At 39.1% G+C, this 17,569-nt stretch overlaps 1 protein-coding gene across 3 annotated transcripts in view; it reads right to left on the reverse strand.

The window, feature by feature from the left end:
• FIGN (fidgetin, microtubule severing factor) overlaps window positions 1–17,569 on the reverse strand; it is a 124,454-nt gene that overhangs the window by 87,177 nt on the left and 19,708 nt on the right. The window contains exon 1 of one of the 3 annotated variants that reach the window (XM_019804829.2): window positions 13,949–17,529. The exons of the other annotated variants lie outside the window; for them this stretch is intronic. The gene's annotated coding sequence lies outside the window, so the exon portion shown is untranslated. Of the gene's footprint in view, window positions 1–13,948; window positions 17,530–17,569 lie in introns of those variants that run through there. 3 annotated transcript variants of the gene reach the window in all.

Here is a 17,569-nt window from a genome sequence, read left to right on the forward strand (position 1 = left end):
ACTACTCTTCACTGGGTACTTTATTTAGACACTTTCTTATACTAAAGGAATAATTATCTATATATAGATGTATATGCCCTCAAGTTTTGGGTTGCTTTTTTTGTTTGTTTTTTTTTGTTTTTTTGTGTTTTGTTTTCACATTTCTTCTCTCTCCAATAAATTGCAAGCTTTGTGTAATGGCTAAGATCTCTACTGAGTCAGTATCTCAGGGCTCAAGTCCTCTTTCCACCCGTTCTTAATTGTATGACCCGGAGTGCAAGTCCCCGAACCTCAGTTTTGTAGTCTGTAAAATGTGAATTATAGCACTGACTCTGCTTACTTCTGAGAATTGTGAGAAGGAAGGAAGGAAAGTAATGGATGCAGAAGTAGTTTATAAATGAAAACCAGCTACCCAAAGATGAGATGGTATTCTTATCACCTTTAACATGATTTGTATACCATACAGTTACTCGATAAATATATGCTGATTCAAAACCTAACCTAGACACAAGAGCTCACACACACAAAACAACTACCAAAGATGAACGCCAGGTCTAATAGATGCTCAGAGGGTAAAAATACTGACAAATCAGGAGCACTTGCTGATGATTCTCTGGAAACAAAGCAGCATAAGACGAGCCCCTCTAGATATTGGAAGCTTTAGCCTACAGGCTCCCAGCAAGCTGAGAAGTGGCATATGGAGGCCGCTTGGGGTCTGCGAGCCTGAGGAAATGCAGGCAGCCAGATGAGGGATACCTTCTTTATTGATGCTTTCGTGTCCCGCTACAATAGCCCCGCATTTTTCTGCTTTAATAATTGCTACCAATATCCACGTGTTTATTAATATTTCCAAAAATTTTAGCCAACTCTGGTCTCTCTCTTCCTATGTGACTTCTTTAATGTGAGTTCCATACAATTCAGTATTTAATCAAGGAGGTTAGTACCTTCAGGTCTAAGCATAGTCCAGAACATGGGCATAAAAATTGTCATTGATAGGACTAAGTCATTCAGGTTTTGTAACGTCACCCCAATCTCTTTAATATTTAACATGAGCACCAGGAATAGAGAGGAGTCATTATTAACATGTCTAAAAATAGACCCAAGCCTGTCCTCTCAGCCACGAATAACTACCAATACAGATCTCAGAAATCTGATTGAAACGAAGCCTTGCAATCCCCATCGTGTTACCATCTACCTTATGGGCGGAGGCAGACCTACCATGAAGCCTGATGAGACTGAAGTTCCAGGGACCCCCGCCAGCACAGGCCCTTCCAACGCCCACACCTAGTATGGGTGTATTTGTAATTGGTACTGTTATCCTTAAAACGGGCCCGTGTGGTGTAAGCTTCAGGCCCTAGTAAGCTGGGCTATGAGCCTGATCAGCAATATATGGAGAGCCACAGATGGCCTCGTTCAGTTCAGACACACTCCTCAGTGCCACCTTCATCTACAAAAGGACAAGGTCTGTAAAAGAGGTAAATTTCCAAAGCACCACATAACTATTATCAGGGTCACATTTCCTATCACCACCATTTATAACACTGTGAATCTGTCTACTGCCTTCTTCTAGGCCCTTGCCCGTGCTGGTACCATTCCTGATGTTTCCATTTCTCAAAGAAAGTTTATGGTTGTAGCTCCAAACCAAAGGCTACTCTGCAAGGAAAAAAAAAAAAGGAAAGAAAAGAAAAGCAAGGCCCCCATAATGTACTTGTCAGAAACAAAGCAATTATGAACGTCTTATGATAAAAAAGAAAAAAAAAGTCATTTAAATAATGAACTCTAATTTGACTATTTAGCAATTCACTATTTAGCAATTTGCTATTTTTATTACATTTTAAATCAATCCATCTAACAGAAATTCTCTCAACCCCTCACAGTACTATTTCATTGCTGTAAACCTATATTTCATTGCAAGACAATATCTTTCTATAATAAAATGGTAATAAAAAGAGTACCAATTATCCCAGTATTTTCTCAAAATAGGTAGACTTTCTTTCATGCCTTAATTTTATGTTTTCCTTTGCCCCATACTAAAAGCTCGGCATAATTATCCCTGAACAGGTTGAGCAAGGTCTCCGCAAAATCTGCTCAGGGTGATTATTTAGCTTTTTTTTTTTGTATTTGCAGAATTTAGCTGAGACTGTTACAAGCGGTTTATCAAAATAAATGCTTGATTGGCTTTAGCAGTTTGTCGTAATTGAAAAAATAAAGAAAAAAGAGTTTTCTAATAAATGGAGGGAGAGAGAGGTTAAATACTTTAATTACTAACTTGCAAAAAGATTTCCATTTGAATATGGAAACAATGTAAAGGGGTCCCTAATTTTTATGGGACTGGAATCACTCCAGAGGATTTAATGATACTGCTGGGCAACCGACGCTGTGCAACTGAATAATGTGATTTCTAAGCATACTTCCTTAAAATTTAATAGTGCTCGGGAATATTTAAAGCGGGCTATTTTAAAAGGAAAGTTGAATATGCAAATTTGTGGGGGGGAGGAATTAAGAAAGAGTGTTTTTTTTAAAGATATGTTTTTCACTTTCTATCTTTAAATGAAAACCAGTTACTTTTGAGTCAACAGGCATGTGAAAAGAGAGTTGCAGAAGGATTTTCCCATCAAAGATTGCTAGATATTAACTGAAGAGCTCAGGTAAATGCGCCTTTCCCTTTTAAAGCATACTTGACATTTCTGATCTTTGAACTCTGATTTTTCACTATTTGTAGGGCCCCCTCAGTAAGGTCTTGAGAAGTAAAGGTCTTCTTGAGCTCAAATGACCCTCATTGCTTGCTGACCCTAGTCATATTCGGGCACTGGATTGTGGAAGAGCCATATTAACTACATTTCAAGGATTCAGCCACTTCAGCTATACATTGTACCCCCAAACTGGAGATTTCATAAACAAAGGAATCGCCATCCTTCTAAATATCAGTTAATTCCACCTAATCAGATCTATTATCAGCACTAATCCTAACACATAGATTACCAGCATTACAAAGCAGCCATTACTAATTAGCCCTCCTTCCTAATACCAGTAGCCCAGGAAAGCCTACCCACATTACTATATTAAAAGGGAGTCTATTCTGAATTGCTGTTTTGTTTGGAAAGGAAGAAAAAAAAAATCTGTGTTCCTTTCCAGCTGGCAGTTTTCCTAAATTAGATTAACTTTTAATTTAAATTAAAAATTTTAAAAGCCTTACACAAAGAGACAGTAATTGCCCATTTGAAACATCCAAAAAAAGGTGATTGAAGGGTACCGTAATATGCTTACATGAATAATAAATAATACTTAGCATTTAGATAGAGCTTTCCCCTCATCAAATCACTTCTTTATAAGCATTAACTAATTCATACATTATCCTAGCAAGAAAAGTAAAATTCAATGATAAAATGTTTCTCTACTTTAAATTTGGGTAAACTGAGGCGCACAAAGGCAATTCTGTCATGATGATGACACCTGCATTACAGAATGTGGACTCTATGGTCAGGCGTTTTCTTGTGGGAGCTGTACGTGCCATTAAGCTTGATCTGAAATTCATTTCTGCCATAGGCATCGTGTGGGCTTTGATGATGTTACACAGGCCAGTTTTGATTCCTAGCTCTGCCAATGGCTAACAGGAGTTGAGCAAGACACCTAGGATTTTTTTGCCTTAACGTCTTCATCTCTAAAATGGGGGAAATTGTGCCACACTGTGCATACAGACCCATTCACATACACGTGTACACAGCGCCTTGTTAAACGCTCAACAAATGACAGTCATTATTCACCATTAGGAAGAGTTTATAAGACAACTACTAACAGTAAGCTAATGGAATATTTCAAGTACTCTGACAGGAAATGGAGCCATAACCCCAACTAGGTGTTCAAATGGAATAAAATATTCCAAAGCCCTTGGAAAAATATTAATGGCACAATTTCCAAGGCACTGCTTAATAGTTTACATTATATGCAATTAATGTACTCCCAGTGAGTACACATTCATCTCAAATTACTGGTTTCCACCCTTTTTAACATTAAAAAAAAAAACCTCACATTCAAAATATTGATTTTACTTTCAGCGTCCATGGATGGAGAAAACAATGACTAAGAACTACAGTAAATTCTGCGACACCTTTGTGACGCTTCTAAACAGATTTATGTTTTTATTCTAATCACAAGAGACTCCGCACACGTCCAAAAAACCTGTAGAACACATGTATGACAAACGTCACTTTGGGGCACATGTGAATTTGAGAAACCTTTGCAGGAAGCCCAAGATTCCTCAGAGCTCTGCAGCCTACAGTGTGGGAACGACTCTCCTAGAGGCTCAGAAATAACACAGTGTCCAACGCTTTCTGCTGCACAGCTGTGATCCACCGGAAAAACTGAGTAGCACGATCACTTTCAATGTTCTTAAAATTTTTCAAATGGAACTTAGAGCTGTTTTAGAGCTGGAGAGAATTTAGAAATCTTCCAACGCAAGTCATCCATTTTAAGATGAAAACACTGAGATCCAGAGAGGTGGTGTTTTTACTTCCCTAACTACCAGGTAATGGCATAATCTCAGTTCTTAAAGTTTTAATTATACCCCACTGTGGTGTGTGTGTGTGTGTGTGTGTGTGTGTGTGTGTGTGTGTGTGTGTAGGTGTGTCTAGGGCATTTCTAAAAAAAATAAAAAGCCATATAAAAAGTATCTTTTTTTTTTTTTTGGCCAATCCTAACAAATGCGATGCAAGACGGCTCTGCACAGTTCTCAAGTAGCACTCAAAATCTTTTAGTACAATGGCCTTCTTTTTCTCTTTTTTATCTCTTCAACTTTTTTTTTTTTCCATTAACACGGTGACAAGATGGGGCACTATGTACATGTCTGGTTTTTAACATAACTGGTTGAACATAAAATCCAGTTAAGATATGCCAACCACTACAGACAAAATAAAAACCTGAAATCTATTTTCATCACACTTATAAATGTGTGCGTTTTTAAGCTGCCGGAATTTTAAATATATTTTCATTTCTCCTCATCTGGAGAATTTACATGGTTGCAAGAAAACCTTGTTGAAACCTTATTTTGGTCTTCATGGAGCATAATCTCCACATCTCAGAAGCCTGCAGCAACCTGAATCCCATTTGCAGCTTCCTCTGGGGCTTTGCGAAGCTCTATTAGTATTGCATATTACACATAAGTTACTTTTAATGCTTTCCAAGGCTTGTTAAATGCTGCACAAACTTTACACTTCATGGTTCTAATGTGTAACTTATCCACCAGTAAGTTTGAACCCACAATTCATCCAGTTGTTCATGTTGATGACTTCCACCCATTATTATTTCTCAATGAGTCCTTTTTATTTTATTTATTTTTTTTAAAGATNTATTTTATTTATTTTTTTTTAAAGATTTTCTTTATTTATTTGACAGAGATAGAGACAGCCAGCGAGAGAGGGAACACAAGCAGGGGGAGTGGGAGAGGAAGAAGCAGGCTCATAGTGGAGGAGCCTGATGTGGGGCTCGATCCCATAACGCTGGGATCACGCCCTGAGCCGAAGGCAGACGCTTAACCGCTGTGCCACCCAGGCGCCCCTATTTTATTTTATTTTGTTAAAGATTTTTTTTTTTATTTATGTGTCAGAGAGACAGCCAGTGAGAGAGGGAACACAGCAGGGGGAGTGGGAGAGGAAGAAGCAGGCTCCCAGAGGAGGAGCCCGATGTGGGACTCGATCCCGGAACGCCAGGATCACACCCTGAGCCGAAGGCAGACGCTTAAGGACTACACTACCCAGGCGCCCAATGAGTCCTTTTTTTAAAGAACTAGATTTTGATTAATAGCAGTTACCGATGATGTACATGAAAAGAGATACCTTGACCCTCTGCCCCAGACATGTGACAAGGTAAAACCAAGGATGTAAAGGTAGTGGCTTAATAGTTTTATTTAAACGGTGACACTTATTAATAGGTGCAAACAACCTATTCCAATGTTATGCATTAAAGGGGACTGTTCTACTTACTGGGATGTTCCAGTGCCCTCTACCAAAACAAACCGAAGTGGGATGATTCGAACAGGTGAGAATGTTTATACTTATTTCAGGATTAGACTATACTAATTTTTCTTTTTGGAAGGTGAACCTAAAATATACTATTTAAAGTACACAGTTCACAGTACTTCCTGCATATCATCCTGCCCAAATTGCATTTAGATTGCATCTGAGTCTGATTTGATAGACTTCTGTCCCGAGCTACATGCAACCTAAAAAATCCGTCTTTGTGGGGCGCCTGGGTGGCACAGCGGTTAAGCGTCTGCCTTCGGCTCAGGGCATGATCCCGGTGTTGTGGGATCGAGCCCCATATCAGGCTCTTCCGCTATGAGCCTGCTTCTTCCTCTCTCACTCCCCCTGCTTGTGTTCCCTCTCTTCGCTGGCTGTCTCTATCTCTGTCAAATAAATAAATAAATAAAATCTTAAAAAAAAAAAAAATCCGTCTTCGAGGAAGAGCAAATAGCACTAACTGTATCTCACAGAGGAAATTTTTGTTGGCTGAAATTCTGACAAAACTTCATTTGCAGATAGGTTTTTATTAAGGTTTTTTTCTTAGAACAATAATATCACTTAAAACAAATATATAGGTATATAAATACGCCCAAAGGATTAAGCAAACTGATGAAAACCTTCGTATTCCTAAATGTCACAGCAAGGATAACATCAGTTGCATTTGGAAGGAGAAACATTAATGTTTCTTTCCTATCTTCATTGCTTAACGTCAATTAAATGGTATAATTACTATATAATTATGTATTCTTAATTTCTATTTAGGAAGAAAATTTCAATCATTTTTATTTTGGGACATTTAGAATATTATGAAAACAACTGGGCTTACCATGTTTATCTGTCAGAAGCGTTCTCTTCAACCATCTAAGCCTCATTGTATTTTAGTAGGGGATACTCTCTCTGATATCAGGTTATTTCAAAGATACAGAGACAAAACAAAAACAAAGAAGATTAAAAACCCAAAAAGATAGAATTTGGAATATTAGTATTTTTAGTAAATTAAAATAATCTTTGTGGAATCATTCAGCCACAGTAAGTACATGTCTAACAGCATTTGGAAAATAACAGTGGTATTTTGTCATTATTATAAATTTCGTAAAAATGAGGTTCCCAAGTATATTGCCCTTTTATTTTACCTTAATTTTCAGGCAATTTAACAGTGACCTATATATGGTAAAAGCTTTGTTAAGGAGATAAAAGAACCAAACTATTTGAAAAAAAAGACATAGGCAGTCGACATTTTTCCTTTTCACGTAAATTTTACAGTGAAAAAAAAAGTATATATTTACATAGTTAAGAAAATTACATAGTTAACAGAGACATATCCAGACTTGACACAATCATAAACTCCCAAATACACTATTTTAGTCATCTGCTTTAAAGGAACATCATATTTAAGATTCTTTGAATAATTATTTTAAGAAAAAAAGCCACACTCTGATACTGAATCCTATTTGTATATCACAACAGCACACATTTCTCACCATTGAAAAAGAACTTCCTGTGAAGAGATGACTTAGTCATTGGAATTCTTGAAAAGAAAATTAATATGATGTCATCAGAATAATTGAAACTTGACCACTTTGCACACTGTTATTTTGATAGAATTATTAGAAAATGGGAGAGGGGACAAAGAAAACACACTGGTCACACAGAGACCCACGTACTACCCTATGTTCAGTGCTCCCACTACCAATAAGAATGATGTCTGTGGTAGCCGACCCTAACCAGTGCCTTGATTAACCAGGATTAAGTAGTAATTAAGACCATTCCAATTAAGTTTTAATTTTAAAAAATTAAGTGCAAACTCAGTCATTCAATAAAGAGTTGTAGTCGTTTGTTGTGTTTCTAGGCGCAGAATATAGCAATTTACTATTGACAAGCACTAACGGACGAGGTCATTTCACAAGTATAGTGTGGACAAAGGTGAACCGGGCAACTGATGAAATCTGTGGCCAAGGCGAAATAGCAATCTCTGAGCCAAATGGTAATAAAGTTACTGAAATGAAGCAATGTAGTTTCTAAACTGAACTGTCATAAAGGAGGATATGGGCTTCAAACTGGCATGTCAGTAGTAATTAAAATATTATTTCTCTTTTTTAAAAAATTCCAAATGGCGTTAATAGTCTTATCGATTTTTTATTCAGACAGCGAAAAGTGAGGTGAGAGGAATACTGTGGAGCGGACTGTGGGGAAGGAGCGGGCGCTGGAGAGGTTTGGAGGGAGGGAGGGCAGGCCGCATCTGAAAGGGCGAACAGAGAAAAAGAAAAAAGAAAAGTGGACATATTAACCCACTGGAGTCTAGGAATGCATCCACAAACAAAATACTATAGTACCCTAAAGTAAAAAAGTCAAAGGGATTCAGAAGTTATTGCCTATGATATGAACGCTTAAAAAGCAATGGCTGCACACAGATCATATTGCCCACAAGGACAGGGAAAGTTTCTGTTGATGAAGGTCAGGTTCTCAAAATGGATTTCTCCCGAGCAGTCCCGAGGTAGTATTCACTCCACGATCCCTTGTGGAAATAGTGACTGTTTTTGGCTAGTCCAATACTTGGTCAGTTTGTGCAGGTAGGGTCTGACTGATATTGTTAGGTGCCAGCATGAACAAAAAATTTAAGAAAACGCACCCGGTTTGTGTGCCCGCCCAGCTTTCCCCTCCTAGGGAAGATGGAGCTCCCTGCTAACAAGAGATAAAACCTGTAATAGCTACAATCGGTATCGTTTTTGCTCTGGTCATGTTGAAACTAATGCAGCTTGTATGGTGTGTGTGTGTGTGTGTGTGTGTGTGTGTGTGAGAGAGAGAGAGAGAGAGAGAGAGAGAGAGAAAGAGAGAGAGAGAGATTGAGAATGACTTCCAGGAGACATCATTGAATCACAGACCTTATGGTCAAAAATAATCAAAAGATCATCAGACCCAGGACCCTACCTACCTTAAATAAGAGTGAGAGTCCTTTAAACAGTAGTGAAAACCATGTTTGAGATAAAGAGCTATGGAAATGGAGATGGGGCTTCTTCATATGGTGCTAGAGTGTAAATCCAAGTGCAGTCTGGGTGCCCCACTGAGGACTCCGCTTCCTCGGAAAGCCAAGTTGCCATTTGCGCCACATCAGTTGGCCCTTGGCAAACAATGAGAAGGAATACATCCACCTTGCAGTACGGGAGCCATGCAGCCCAAATCCAAGTCTGGATACCCCTCAAAAACCAGCACGCTCCTCTTTACAGTGAAAGCCTCCCTAAAAAGTAGTAGTTAACCATAAAACAGCCTCCAAACGAATTCTTTAGGCAATCCACTTTACAGCTAGCTAATTACAAGTGATCATCTTTCACTTAATTGAGCCTCCACTCACATTATTCAAAATTAAGTGATTTGTCTAAACAGAAATATAAAACAAAACAGTTCATTGGGAAAGGACCCACGCAAATCACCAGGGACCTAGGACTCAGGCCAGAGCATCAAGAGGACCTTAGTTTTTATTTGTAGGAGAAAGGCCAAAATTTGGAAATTCCTGCCATTTTTTAAAAAATCCCCTTCGAGGCATGATCCTAAGTGCCAAGCTCCAGCATTCCCCACCCAGCTGTGAGAAGCCCAAGAAGCGATTTGCTGTGTGATCGAGGCTCTGTCTGCACAGGACTTTGCAGACCTCAGATCCCATTTACCGGAGAAGCCTCCTCTTGCCAGTCTCTGCCCAGCCCCAGTAAAGCATAATAAACATATCACACATGCTTCCGGAATGGAAGTTGGCTTTTCTTCTCATGTCTCTGAGCAAAAAATAAGATGGTGTTTTAAAATGGGCAGGCCAATCAATTTATTTTTTTCTCTCATTCTTGGAAGCTCCAGGAAAAGGGGTGGGGGGCGGGGAGAACTACACTAGCCAGATGTAAATTATTTATATTTATTTTCTTATGGCTTTACAAATGTTAACATATGCTGTCATATGACAGCCCATAAGGAAAATACTACAAATATTAACCAAATAAGAAATGTCTGATTAAAACTAAGAAACAATTGACTGTGTCTGCTTCTGTACTATGAAGCACATGGCAAGTATTTGTAAAATCTTCCCTGAAGTTTTGTGCCTACTACACAGATTTTTTGTTTTAATTCTATGCCGAAGTAGTGATATCAATTAATGTTGCAGTAGTAATCATTAGAGTTCTGGCCATTAAAACACCCTCCTGATGCAGAAAGTAATTGTGTCAATGGGCAGCCTCCATTTTTAGGGGTAAGGAAGTTACCCAGATCGCTCTCTAAGACTGAAATTTCAGCCTGAAGGTCTACGGTCCCGAGAAAGAAATACAAAGTAAGATTTTGCAAGGATACACGCTCCCCCACTCGTGAAAAATAAGATTAAGCAACCTCTCGTCTGTCCTTGGTTTATTTTGCTTCTTATTTTGGTGAGGCTAAATGACCTTCCGCCACAGGAAATAAATCTGTAAAGAGCTGAAAATCCTAGGCAATTAATGCACTGACCAACAAGTGCGTCCCCTCAAATGATGGTTTCGGAAGCGCCAAATGCACGTGGAAATGTGCTCGTGTAAAGCAAGGTAAGGCAAAGCACAGGCTGACTTGCACTGTTGCTGGAAGACAGAATTGAGCTTAGTTCTGGGCAAGATTTCCTGCTGCCTGACTGTGACATAACAGCTCCGGGTAGATGAAAGGTTTTATTTAGTGCCAGTTTTAACAAAACCCAATGTTTAACTTATGACACAATAGGGATTTGGAGGTCTCCCTCAACACCTTAAAAGGAAGTGGACCAGAATCCAGCATGAGATGAAGGTGCTGTTTCATCTTGTACAGTTCCCACCCTCACCCCAGGTAATCACTTATTTATTGATAAAATGAAGACCTACAGCATTAACCAAAGAGAACAATTACAAGATTACATGGAGTCAGCATTCACCTATACACAATGCTTTGTCGGACTCTAAAGAACCATTCGTTTCAAATCTTTTCATTTCATACAAACTCTTTATTGCTTCGCTAAAACTAAAACCTACGCACTTGTGCACATGCGTGTGTGCACAGACACACGCACCATGAGGAAGGAAAAAAGAGCATTCATTTTTAACCACAGCGCTGCAAGAAAATCAAATATCCTTTTTACTCCAAAGGCATTGCCTGGATTAGAAGACGCTTGCCGCTTCTCAAAGCAAGTCCAGTTACCATAACAAATGCACATTTTACCAGCCTTGGAATTCTAATTGTGTTTAATACAGTTTCATGTTGCATCAAAGTACAAAATCAATACCAATTGTCCAGCACACAGGAAAAATGGAATCTATAAACGGCTGTTATTGAGTAATTAAACACCTATTATTGTCATGGGTAGTGAAACAATGAATATGATAAGATAAATTTTTGCAAGAAAATGCTGCAGTGATTAATACCTCCCTGCGTATTAAATAAAAATGACTGCCTTTTGTGCGGTTCCGCTGGCGGAAGGACGGGGACGCGGGAAGTAGTTGCCAGGACCACAATAACAGGCTAACCTTGAACTGAACTCCTTTCCTCAAGAAATTAAATGCTGTAGCAGGACTTTAAATCCCCCCACTTACAGCTCATTTGTGCACCATGTAACCTGCAGTTCCTGAAAAGAACTGATTATCTTCAAAAGGAGAATCCCTTTATGATTTCTCTATGAATGTGTATATTGTTTCTACAAAAAAAAAAAAAAAAAGTATTGCAATGTCCATAAAGGGTAAGAATATTAACAGTGTAAGCAAGGCAACGAGACTTGTCCCCATCGGATACCATTTCTACTTCCAGGAATTAAAGTGCAGAATGCAATCTGTTATGGAAAGCTGTACATTAGGCTGAGAATGAGGGTAGAGGAAATGCCTATTTAGAAAAAGGGATTAATCTGTTAGACCGATGCTGACGCTCCTGGCTATTCTGTTGCCTGAGTTCCTGTATCTTTCTGGGTCTCTGTCTCTCTCTCTCTCTCTGGCATAAGCATGAAACTCCTCGGTCTAGAGCCCCCATCCCCTGCGCGCACACGCACACGCGCGCGCGCACACACACACACACTCCCCACCCCACCACATGGTTCCTCCATCGCTTTGCTTTTTTTTTTTTAACTTAAGAATGATGCACCAGGAACAACTACAAAGTACAAAAGATGAATCTATGGATGTGACACTTGGAAAGGGTAACCCTATTTCACAAGTGAGATGGGACAAAAAAGAAAGGAAAAAAGGCCACTGAAGCAATAACTGCTCACTGAATTACCATTAAATTGTAAGATTTACAATCCGATGGACAGTAAGTGCATATCTAATGGAGTTTGTCCTCTAAAGGAGTATAAAGTGAATCTTTGCAGCATAAGATGTGTGTAGGTGATATATGTTTCTTTTAATCTGTGTTTTTAATTAAAAACAAAAAAAGTTCAAAACACAACAAAAGGACACATTGATGTGACACCAGCAAAGCCCTGAGGCAAACTTAGAAGGTAACTTAATTTTAAATGCACTTTATATTAACTATTTTCATTTTCTCTCAAACTGAAATCACTCTTCCCAATACAAAAGTAAGATATATAATCAAATAAGTACAGCACAATGGAAGCCATGCTACCTTTCAAACAGTGTTAATACATGAACAGCTAAACTTTTGAATTGTTTTAAAAAAAAAAAACCACCTTGTGTCCAAATGATTGGTTATAAATATAAATTATGAGATTTTTTTTGCTGAAGGCAAAAATTAGAGAGTTTATTAGTAGGATTGTGTCATTTAATAAAGGCAAATAAATTCTTATGTTGACAACATGGAGAGAATTCAAATATGATACTAATGTAATCAAATATCAATAATATTATGACTATGTTCATTTTTATTTACACAAACCACCCCCAGAAAGGAACTGACAATTTTGGAACAAAATCACCTAAAATACTTTAATTAATTCTTTAGTAATCATTAAAAGCAAATTCCAATCCTCATTCTCTGTGCTGCTTTCCAAAGTAAACATTCATGAAATAATGCCCATTTTCTATCTCATGACAAACACCTAATAAAACACATCTGGTCAGAGATTCATGCACATGGATAATATTTTAGCAAAAGCTTTCTGGAATAGGAAAATGGATACAAGGCAGGGTAAGTAATACTATTAGAGGATTTATTTATTTTATTTAGATAAATAGGTGTCTTTTAAGTAGTATTTCAGAAGTCACTGTCCTTGAATTAAGTAAAATGTAAAACTGTTATGCCGATTTTGCAAACCTATGCTTTGCTCTTCTCACCTCTCCCCCACATGATCTGAATTTTATTTTAAAGGATTAACAAGTAACACATTCGATCAGCAATGAGATCCTTGTTCTTTTAAGCCTTAGTGACTCAAGTTCGCTAAAGGTGAAGTAGTGGAATTATCAGTACAAGTGGCTGTGTCGTCAGAGCCTTCAGAAAAGTGCTATACAGAAATGCCTAAATAAACAGCAGCATCAAGGATTTTATATATAAGATATACACACAGATCTCTCTCTTTCACACACACACACAGACTGCCTCTGGTTATTAAAAATATGAAACAGATTCACCACTGTGTAGAAACCAAAAGGCATTTGCAAACCCCCCTCCCATTAATTTTAACTTCATTGCCAGTTTCAATGATGTACCGTTTTCTGCCCCCACCCCCACCCCCGCCAAGATATTTTGAAAGATTATCTTAAAAATCAGTTGGTTAAAGCCCCTCTCTATGCTACAGCAAGCCGGAGAATTTCCAGCATCTGATGAAGACCAGTGGACCACCTGATACTTTTTCAGCAGAGTGATAAAATTAAAGGATGGCTTTGATTTGCTTGAAGGATTACTTCCCTCACTTAATTGTTTAAAGTGCACAGTATTAACACAGAGAGGGGGAAAGAAGAAAATTAAGAAGGTGACTGTAGAGCCTGAGCTAATTGCAAGCTGATTAGATTGTGCCATGCAAGAGCTCTCCCTCCGTTACATACCATCACAAGCTCTGGTCTTTTCCACCCTGCTGCTGCAGCAAACAAGCTGATTTGCTAACAAAGTGGTCAGCTCGGGCACTTGCACAGCGGCTCACGGGGTCCACAGACGGCTGCTCTCCATGCAGAGAATCTCAAGCTCCATTTTCCAATCTGATTACACGGCATCTTGTTCCAGCAGCCTTAAACCTTCATGGCAGTTTACCAACATTTTCATCACTTTTTTCTTTTACAAAGCAAAAGAACTGATAAGCTCTCAGGTACCCAGGATTTCATAGTCAATGGCTGGCCAGCAGCCAGCATTCCCTCACCACACAACTGTTTCGGGCCACACTGCATAAAGCAGACAGGATTTACCAGACAGCACAGAACTATTAGGATTTTGCCATGTGTACAAGTAAGCAGCATGTTTCTGCCCTTACAGATGTCGACTATGGTGTCTAATCACATCGAGGAAGTACAGAGACCTAATAAGTGCCCTGCCTGCCCCCGCCCCCATAAAAAAGAGGCGATGCAAAGCAAACCAATAAGCATATGGCCATGAATTCACTATTACCCTCACTAATGCGCTCGGGAACTCTGCCTGGGAAATGCAAAGCACTGGTAACTGCCTTTAAAAGCCCTGGTTGGACAACCTAAACCAGTTACCTCGGTGACAACGAAAATGATCCTAAGGGACTCCTCATTAAAATCAAAAACGGTGTGGACAGCATGAAATAACTGATCAGCATCTTAAAACTTTCACAAGCCCCTAGAACTTGAAACAACGACAACAACAACCCAGAAGATGCAGAAACGAAGCACAAAATTTATCATCGAAAGTCACCTCATGAGAATAACTTACTCCCTTTAATTCCCAGAAATCACACCATGCAGTTAGCAGGAAGTTCAGTGTAATGCATCCCCGTTCAAAAGTTTAAAACAATGACTGCTGTATCATTTCAGGTAGGACACATATGCGTAGACTCTTCCTCCTGTGTAATATTTTTAAAAATCATTTTTACCTAATGGCCCATGGGCCTACAATACAAAATAAACATGCTTCCATTCAACCAAAAAACAATAAACAAACAAAAAAGAGTAACAGAGCCACCTCCTGCCATGGCCATAACTTTCTAACAGAGATAACGAAAAGAAAAAAATGGATTTTAATGGCTGTGGCTATTCCTGGTTCATTTTTGCATAATATCGATCTATAATAAAGGGTCTGGGAGGGGAGGGAAAGGGAGGAGAGGAGTCTACAGTTATGGGAAAAATGTACAAGTCGGCTCGCACGATGCCTCAGTTCTCCAGCTCACCAGTGCACTGACCCTCTGTATCTCGGAGTCATTAGCTAGAGTCCCAGCCCTGCCTCCAGGAGGAAGGGATTTGAACTCACACACCGAAGTGGAGAGATTTGGGATTTTGAGCATGCCAGACAGAAGGGTCATTCCTCCTCACTGATGAGGAGGACGCTTGTCCCCTGGGGAGGGGAAAACTGGATGAGTGACTGTCGCAAGATTCAGGCAAGGGATGTGCTGCTGACTCAGGAACGGACTCTGACAGCTACCCCCTGCTTCAGTCCAGCCGCTCTGAGTGGGAAGCGGTTTTAGGGCAACAGCATTGACAGGTACATGCAAAAGTTAGGGGGGAATGGGAGAAGAGGAAAGAGGGAAGGAACGAGCAAATGCAACAGCAACTCCTTCTTGAGACATATACGTAACGTACAGGAAATAAACATCTTTCCTATTGTGAGCTGATATTGCCCAAGAGATAAAAGACGTGTTTGTGGATAGGCATATTTAGAACACCCATAGCACTTCTGAATGGACTTGAAGAGAGGACATGCATGTTAAAAACTCACATGTATCTCCACGACCACAATACAGCAAAACCTATAAACTCATAGAAAGTATACACATCCAGCCATATATGTATTTGCATGTGGGTGGTATTCTGCATAAATGACTGTCAACTTAAAATGCCATTCTCTAATTTATATGCAAATTCTACCTCTGGTAAAATAAAAACATATTTTAAGCAGCTTATAGTGCCAACACATTATTCCCATGAATGACTCCTAGTAAACTATTTATGCCAACTGTGGGTTGTTGTTGTTTTTTTTTTTTTATGATTTATTGGATGGTGAACGAGACCACTTAAACTATAGTTGCCTGTATGAATCAGTAATTTTCATGTTTCTAATTAAAATGTAAACAGCATAATGAAGACATCAAGTTTTTAGGCAAATGTCTCTTCCAGTGCCACTTGGGGTATGGTAATTACTGGAGCAGATCTATGAATGCTCCCGAATTCTCTACAAGTCCAGATTAAAAGCATTACTGCTAAACCTGGCTTTTTACACGAGGGAATTGTGTTCTCTAACCCATTCCCAGTTTGCTTACAGATGCACACTGGCACTACCTTGAAAACTTGGTCACTAAAAAAAAATCAAAATGGAAAATAACAAACTAATTTATATTTAAAATGTTGATTATAAAACATTTACTGGCAGTCAAAATGCTGGAACTAGATCTACTCTGATTTGATTCTCTGCCATTAGCTTCTTGAAAAAAGAAAAAGAAAGAGAAGGGGGAGGAAGGGAGGGAGGGAAGGACAAGGGAGAGAGGGAAGGAGGAAGGAAGGAAAGAGGGAAGGAAGGAAAGAAGGGAGGGAAAAAAGAGAGGAAAAGAAAAACACCAACCAACCAAAGAATGTCTACCCTAAATTTCTAGAGCCTGGATAGAAATTTGGGTTGAGGGGTAGCTGATTCTAGATTCAAAGATAATGTTAGTTTCCAAGATTTATTCTGTTTAAATGAACAGCTTAAATGGAAAAAAAAAAAGTGCACAATACACAAATTAGCAAAATTTTAAAATAACATATAATCCATGGGATAAAAATGTGCCATTTCCCCTCTCTTACTCAAGAATGTAAAAGTACCTTTGATATGAAGCTGTAATCTGTTTTCATTTTTATTTCAGCATCTACTTCTTTCGAAATTCGTCAAAATGTACCCTAAAGCAAATGACCTCTTACACATGCTGAAGAAATACATCACCTCTTCTGCCTACAACTGTTAATTGAACCTCCCTCTGAAGCCTCTTTTTCCAAGTTACCCAGCACGCTTGCTTTACATATTTACTACCTAGCACTTGAACAGCTTCTTTTTCAGTTCTAATTCTGCACTCCCCCCTTCCACACACCCCTCACAACTACTGTGGCCACACCCGGAGCTCGGTGGTCCTAGCTGAAATTCTCCGGTGAGAGGAAAAGTCTAAAATGTGTAATCAAAGGAGGATTCTCCTTCTCCCCTCCCGCCCCCAACCCTGGACTCGAGGTCCACAGACGGACTGATAGGGCCAATTTTCATATTATTTTTACATAAATGCTAGACAAGCATGTTGCTGAGGTTGGCTGTGAAATTGAAAATGGATAAGAAATGTGAGTGTGTGCGGGGGCGACGTGAAACAGAGAAAGAGACCAATTTTTGCACTGTTATGTTTTACTACTAAAGTAATGCCGACAAATAAATGTATATCCACCAACGTGGGGTCAGAGGGAATGTTTAATCGAAAAACGTTTGCTACCACTTTTCCATCTGAAAACAGAAGCTCTCCTCCCCCCCCCCCCCCCCCCCCCACC

The sequence above is a fragment of the Ailuropoda melanoleuca genome, chromosome 2 (genome assembly GCF_002007445.2).
Source record: "Ailuropoda melanoleuca isolate Jingjing chromosome 2, ASM200744v2, whole genome shotgun sequence".
In the NCBI taxonomy this organism is placed as follows: domain Eukaryota; kingdom Metazoa; phylum Chordata; class Mammalia; order Carnivora; family Ursidae; genus Ailuropoda; species Ailuropoda melanoleuca.